Genomic DNA, 7,441 nt, shown 5'->3' with positions numbered 1-7,441 from the left:
TGATTATTTGATGTTTTAAGATTGGATATAACTAGTTTACTTTCTTTACACGCTTTTATTTAAGTCACTCTGTTTGTATGTCTGCGTCAAATCTTGGAATCGATTTTTCGACCACTTCTGTTGCTCCTATTGAGCTCAAAATTTTTCTACAGGTGTATTCTCGATGACAATACAATATTTAAGCAATTTGAAATCTCAAAAATTCTTAATTATGCTATAATTAATTAAATAACATTTGAGATGGGAAAAAAATCCGAAGTCAATTAAGTATATTTCCAATGTACATGAATTAGACCAAATATAAAGTTGAAAACCAGTTTCTTTGATTTATTGTGAATTGATTAATAATACCAACTATTAATTATGTTAAATATAGTATTCATTCAAAGTATTTTTGGAAGAGAAAAAACAAAGCTAAGTATTTTTCTCATGGAATATTTAAAATTCAAAAAACCGTTATCGTTTGAATCTTAAAAAACCGTTAAATTAAAATGAAATTTCCATCAAAATTTATTCAGTAACATTGAATCGGGACATAATGCGCCTGGATCTTGATATTATGGAAATAGTGTGTCTGGATGTTAACTGAATCTTAACATAATGTGCCAGGATGTTACTGGATCTTTCTAAACTGTATAAATATGGTTCTAGATGTTACTGGATCTTGCTACATTGTATAAATATGGTCTTGGATATTACTGGATCTTCCTAAACTGTATAAATACGGTTCTGGATGTTACTGGATCTTCCTAAACTGTATAAATATGATTCTGGATGTTACTGGATCTTCCAAAATTGTATAAATATGGTTCTGGATGTTACTGGATCTTGCTACATTGTATAAATATGGTCCTGGATATTACTGGATCTTCCTAAACTGTATAAATACGGTTCTGGATGTTACTGGATCTTCCTAAACTGTATAAATATGATTCTGGATGTTACTGGATCTTGCTACATTGTATAAATATGGTCCTGGATATTACTGGATCTTCCTAAACTGTATAAATACGGTTCTGGATGTTACTGGATCTTCCTAAACTGTATAAATATGATTCTGGATGTTACTGGATCTTGCTACATTGTATAAATATGGTCCTGGATATTACCTAAACTATATAAATACGGTTCTGGATGTTACTGGATCTTTCTAAACTGTATTAAAATGATCCTGGATGTTACTGGATCTTCCTAAACTGTATAAATACGGTTCTGGATGTTACTGGATCTTCCTAAACTGTATAAATACGGTTCTGGATGTTACTGGATCTTCCTAAACTGTATAAATATGATTCTGGATGTTACTGGATCTTCCAAAATTGTATAAATATGGTCCTGGATATTACTGGATCTTCCTAAACTGTATAAATACGGTTCTGGATGTTACTGGATCTTCCTAAACTGTATAAATATGATTCTGGATGTTACTGGATCTTGCTACATTGTATAAATATGGTCCTGGATATTACCTAAACTATATAAATACGGTTCTGGATGTTACTGGATCTTTCTAAACTGTATTAAAATGATCCTGGATGTTACTGGATCTTCCAAAACTGTATAAATATGGTTCTGGATGTTACTGGATCTTCCTAAACTACATAAATACGGTCCTGGATATTACTGGATCCTACTAAACTGTATAAATACGGTTCTAGATGTTACTGGATCTTGGAGTGAAGTGGAGTCCGACTTTACTGTGACCTATACACAGTCGGACGAACGAAGCGGAGCGAAGTGGAGTCCGGCACTACTGTGATCTATGCATAGTCGGACGAACGAAGCGGAGCGAAGTGGAGTCCGACACTACTGTGATCTATACACAGTCGGACGAACGAAGCGGAGCGAAGTGGAGTCCGACACTACTGTGATCTATACACAGTCGGACGTACGAAGCGAAGCGCAGTGGAGTCCGACACTACTGTGATCTATACACAGTCGGACGTACGAAGCGGAGCGAAGTGGAGTCCGACACTACTGTGATCTATACACAGTCGGACGTACGAAGCGAAGCGCAGTGGAGTCCGACACTACTGTGATCTATGCATAGTCGGACGAACGAAGCGGAGCGAAGTGGAGTCCGACACCACTGTGATCTATACACAGTCGGACGAACGAAGCGGAGCGAAGTGGAGTCCGACACTACTGTGATCTATACACAGTCGGACGTACGAAGCGAAGCGCAGTGGAGTCCGACACTACTGTGATCTATACACAGTCGGACGTACGAAGCGAAGCGCAGTGGAGTCCGACACTACTGTGATCTATGCATAGTCGGACGAACGAAGCGGAGCGAAGTGGAGTCCGACACCACTGTGATCTATACACAGTCGGACGAACGAAGCGGAGCGAAGTGGAGTCCGACACCACTGTGATCTATGCATAGTCGGACAAACGAAGCGAAGCGAAGTGGAGTCCGACTCTACTGTGATCTATGCATAGTCGGACGAACGAAGCGAAGCGAAGTGGAGTCCGACTCTACTGTGATCTATGCATAGTCGGACGAACGAAGCGGAGCGAAGTGGAGTCCGACACCACTGTGATCTATACACAGTCGGACGAACGAAGCGGAGCGAAGTGGAGTCCGACACTACTGTGATCTATGCATAGTCGGACGAACGAAGCGAAGCGAAGTGGAGTCCGACTCTACTGTGATCTATGCATAGTCGGACGAACGAAGCGGAGCGAAGTGGAGTCCGACACCACTGTGATCTATACACAGTCGGACGAACGAAGCGGAGCGAAGTGGAGTCCGACACTACTGTGATCTATGCATAGTCGGACGAACGAAGCGAAGCGCAGTGGAGTCCGACACTACTGTGATCTATACACAGTCGGACGAACGAAGCGGAGCGAAGTGGAGTCCGACACCACTGTGATCTATGCATAGTCGGACAAACGAAGCGAAGCGAAGTGGAGTCCGACTCTACTGTGATCTATGCATAGTCGGACGAACGAAGCGAAGCGAAGTGGAGTCCGACTCTACTGTGATCTATGCATAGTCGGACGAACGAAGCGGAGCGAAGTGGAGTCCGACACCACTGTGATCTATACACAGTCGGACGTACGAAGCGAAGCGCAGTGGAGTCCGACACTACTGTGATCTATACACAGTCGGACGAACGAAGCGGAGCGAAGTGGAGTCCGACACTACTGTGATCTATACACAGTCGGACGTACGAAGCGAAGCGCAGTGGAGTCCGACACTACTGTGATCTATACACAGTCGGACGTACGAAGCGAAGCGCAGTGGAGTCCGACACTACTGTGATCTATGCATAGTCGGACGAACGAAGCGGAGCGAAGTGGAGTCCGACACCACTGTGATCTATACACAGTCGGACGAACGAAGCGGAGCGAAGTGGAGTCCGACACCACTGTGATCTATGCATAGTCGGACAAACGAAGCGAAGCGAAGTGGAGTCCGACTCTACTGTGATCTATGCATAGTCGGACGAACGAAGCGGAGCGAAGTGGAGTCCGACACCACTGTGATCTATACACAGTCGGACGAACGAAGCGGAGCGAAGTGGAGTCCGACACTACTGTGATCTATGCATAGTCGGACGAACGAAGCGAAGCGAAGTGGAGTCCGACTCTACTGTGATCTATGCATAGTCGGACGAACGAAGCGGAGCGAAGTGGAGTCCGACACCACTGTGATCTATACACAGTCGGACGAACGAAGCGGAGCGAAGTGGAGTCCGACACTACTGTGATCTATGCATAGTCGGACGAACGAAGCGGAGCGAAGTGGAGTCCGACACCACTGTGATCTATGCATAGTCGGACAAACGAAGCGAAGCAAAGTGAACCTTCACCGAAATATTCTAAGTATTTACGTAAACGAATTGAATACACATGGGTCGAGAAATCTATTACTTGATATGACTAAAAAGAATAAAATAAATTTATATAAAAAAAAACTTTTTAAAAAAGTACACGCTTTTATTCAAGAGTGAACTAAAAAGAAGAAAATAATTTTTTTCGGACACACAAATATAAAACAAAATTTTTAACTAAAAATAAAAGCGTGGGGCGCTCATAATAGACATAATGTTATACATTCTTAGTTACTTGTATATTCAAGTCCCCTGATCAACAAGCTATAACAAGCAGATTTACTTCAATAGGTATTAATATGTTAACTGATAAGATTCTAAATGTACTTCATTTCAAATGAGTATAACCTACTTTAGAATATTTTAGCATTAACAAGAAAAGTTATGTTAGTGCATAAAAAGAATTGTAAGCAAAATTGTAAGCAAGTATTCCGAAGAGACAAGGAGCATGCTCATGAGTATGCTCATATAATTGAGCATGTTCAATTATATTAATTCAGTTTACATATAAGCACGCTCATTAAAATGAGAATGTTCATTGTCTGCTAGGCGTTAACTTTATATGGTAAACACTGAAATATATACAATTTCAAAACTATATCCAAGTAACTAAGAATGTATAACATTATGTCTATTATGAGCGCCCCACGCTTTTATTTTTAGTTAAAAATTTTGTTTTATATTTGTGTGTCCGGAAAAAAATTATTTTCTTCTTTTTAGTTCACTCTTGAATAAAAGCGTGTACTTTTTTAAAAAAGTTTTTTTTTTATATAAATTTTTTTAATGGAGTTTTCTAGTTGTTTGGTGTATAATGGTTTTAAATTTTGACAATTTGAAATTTGATTGTCTTTTTTTACTATTTTAAACTCAATTGAAATTGTGAGAATTTTAAATTTAAAATTTTTTTTACATTTTTCTAACTTAAATTTGAACAATTTAATATTTGATTTAAATTTTGATAAAATTAAATTTGATTGAAATTTTAAAAATTCTTAATTTTTTGAATTTTCACAATCTTAAAATTATTCAAAAATTGTAAATCCTCTTAAAAATGCAAAATTTATTCAAAACAGACCTAAATTCATCAAAATTAAACAATAGCTGTACGTGAAGTTTCTCAAACATTTGTATGGGATTATCAGTGTACAACTTCAAAATATTCAATTAATATCATAATAACAAAATATCATAATCTACACTCTACAATGCTTGCCAACCATAATATCCATATCCATTTCAATCCTTAATATTCAACTTCCGCTTTAAAATCCTCAATTTTTCAAGGACCATAATACCGATTATTTACACCAAAAATGCTTTCATTCATTAAGTCACGTCCATAAATGACAAAAAAACTAAAACTATTGAAGAAGCAAAACATATGTTGACCATAAAGGCACACAAGTGATATTAGTGCCAAAAACTGCAATGAATGCGTAAATTTTCAAATATATTGCAAAAATATCACAAAAGAGTAAAAATCCACATATGTTTCAAAGTGGTACACAAATAATTAATGCTAGTTAGGAATGGACGATAAACAGCAGCGGCAATGAACAACAAAATATCCCTCAGAAAATTGTGAATTTTAATTAATTCCATGCTGTGTTTTCATTACACTGTAAATGTAAAATTGAAACAAGTTGTGATGGATTTTTTTTTTTTTGGTGGATATATGAAGGGATGGGATGGAAGGGCGATTTTCGGGGTATGGAAAATTTTGAATGTGCTTCATGTATATGGGACAAGATTGAATTAAATTCTGGACACCCTAACAGTAAGGACATATTCTCCAGACCGAGATCGAGACAAAGATCGAGACCAAGACCAAGACCAAGACCAAGACCAAGATCAATACCAAGACCGAGACCGAGAGACCGATACCACTTATGACTACTCCGGAAGTCTCAGTCTCACTCTTGTCATCTGAAACCCTTACCACTGTGTTATCGTTGCGTTGCGATTTTAAATTGTCCTGATGGTTCCGTGACAGCGTCTTCGATCCACTTTGGCAGCAAAAAAAGTGGTTCGACGCATTGTGCCGCTTGGGACAGGTTGTACAGACCAAATGAAGAAGGGATGTTCCAAATTCCTGATTAAAGGAACCCTTTAGGTACGGCATCTTGATTACATCCTAGGCTACGGTGTATGTTAGCTCATTGTGTTGCATAAGAAGTGCTTAAAGATAGAATCTTTCCTTCCAAGTCTTCAAAAATTTCACGCTTTTAATGACTTTGCCATCCCTTTTCAGGACATCCATTCCAGAATTTTCTCTATCTTCTTCTTGATCCTTCCCATGATCCCTATAGTTACAGCGACCAAAAAAAAAAAATAACCAAAAATAAAATCCTTCGAACCGGATTTGAACCAGTGACCTATGGATATCTGGATGAGATACTCGAGTGTATCTCTTACAACCACTACAGTCCACCGCTCTACCAACTGAGCTATCGAAGGTGAATATTTGATGTTTTAGAGACTGAAAGAAAGTCTTTGAATCAAAAAATTTGATTTATTTGATTAAAGTGGAATTGGATTGAAAGTAATAAGAGGCTGACTTGAGAGCATGCTGCAAATTAATTTATGAAAGCATGAAGTGCTGTTTAATGCAAGTTTAATGTCGAAAATGAAATTATTAAAAGAAATCAACTCGCGTCTCATGGAAAGCAATAAACCTGGATATCAATAAACAAAACCGGCCATAGCCTCAAAGTTATTTCGGGTCAAACCCTCCCTATCCTAATTTCTGAAAAGCAGAGCTCGAAGTCGACTCAAAATTTATGTGGAATCCGGTCGACTAGGGTCGACTTTTCCATGAAAAGTTGTGTTCAAAAGAAGTCACATTTCCTAAAAATCAGAGATCGAAGACGCTGAGTGTTTAGTCGGCGGCGGCTAAAAATCGGCTTAGCTAAGCGGAAAAATTTAGCCGGCTAACGACTTAGCTAAGCCAATTTTTAGCCGCCGACCTAAACGACTTCGATCTCTGCTAAAAATCGTCAACATTTCCTTACTTCATGAAAAATATCGGTCTCCATTTATCGAGCATGTCAACAGACCTAAATGAAGTCCAACTGGGCCAGCGGTTAATTTCTCTAATTATAGGTACGAAATGCTATCATTAATACGATTTTGAGGACGATAAAAGAGCTTGTGGAAAACCAAAGAACTTCTGAAAGGAACCTATCAATAGAGACAGTATTACATTCGGTATTGGTAATTAACAGAAAAAAAACTAAAGCTAGCTATAGAATCAGCTTAAGGCGTCATCTGAGGGAGGCCATGGATCACAGTTGATCTGTACTGTCAACGTAGTAAGTATGTCATTATATCCATATGTTACTTCCTTTCTTGGCTGGGGCGCACGAGGGCCCATTGCCGCGCATAGGGAATGTCTGAAGATAACTCTTACCTTCGAAACCTTCAGCCAGTTCGGGATATTAAGGATTCTAGCGTCCATTTCAACACATCCAATCTAAGAAATTCATCGCTCTAATATAATCCTAGTACCTCTAGTATAAACAGGGGTAACAACATATCAAGACTACATCTGAACTTCCCTCACCCCGAAAATCGCGCTCATCTAAAACAAAACATAAAAT

The 7,441-nt window shown here is 38.7% G+C and overlaps 1 non-coding gene across 1 annotated transcript; it reads right to left on the bottom strand.

Moving 5' to 3' along the window:
* Nucleotides 1–6,189: 6,189 nt before the first annotated feature.
* On the bottom strand, nucleotides 6,190–6,299 carry TRNAY-GUA (transfer RNA tyrosine (anticodon GUA)). The gene is made up of 2 exons: nucleotides 6,263–6,299; nucleotides 6,190–6,225 (listed from the first exon to the last, which is right to left on the bottom strand). It is a non-coding gene; the product is annotated as a tRNA-Tyr (tRNA).
* Between the last annotated feature and the right edge of the window lie 1,142 nt (nucleotides 6,300–7,441).

The sequence above is a fragment of the Chironomus tepperi genome, unplaced genomic scaffold (genome assembly GCF_022539635.2).
Source record: "Chironomus tepperi strain 1889 unplaced genomic scaffold, CSIRO-AGI_Ctep_v1 contig_217, whole genome shotgun sequence".
NCBI lineage: Eukaryota > Metazoa > Arthropoda > Insecta > Diptera > Chironomidae > Chironomus > Chironomus tepperi.
The sequence above is the reverse complement of the archived record's forward strand: the minus strand, read 5'-3'. Positions and strand labels throughout refer to the sequence as shown.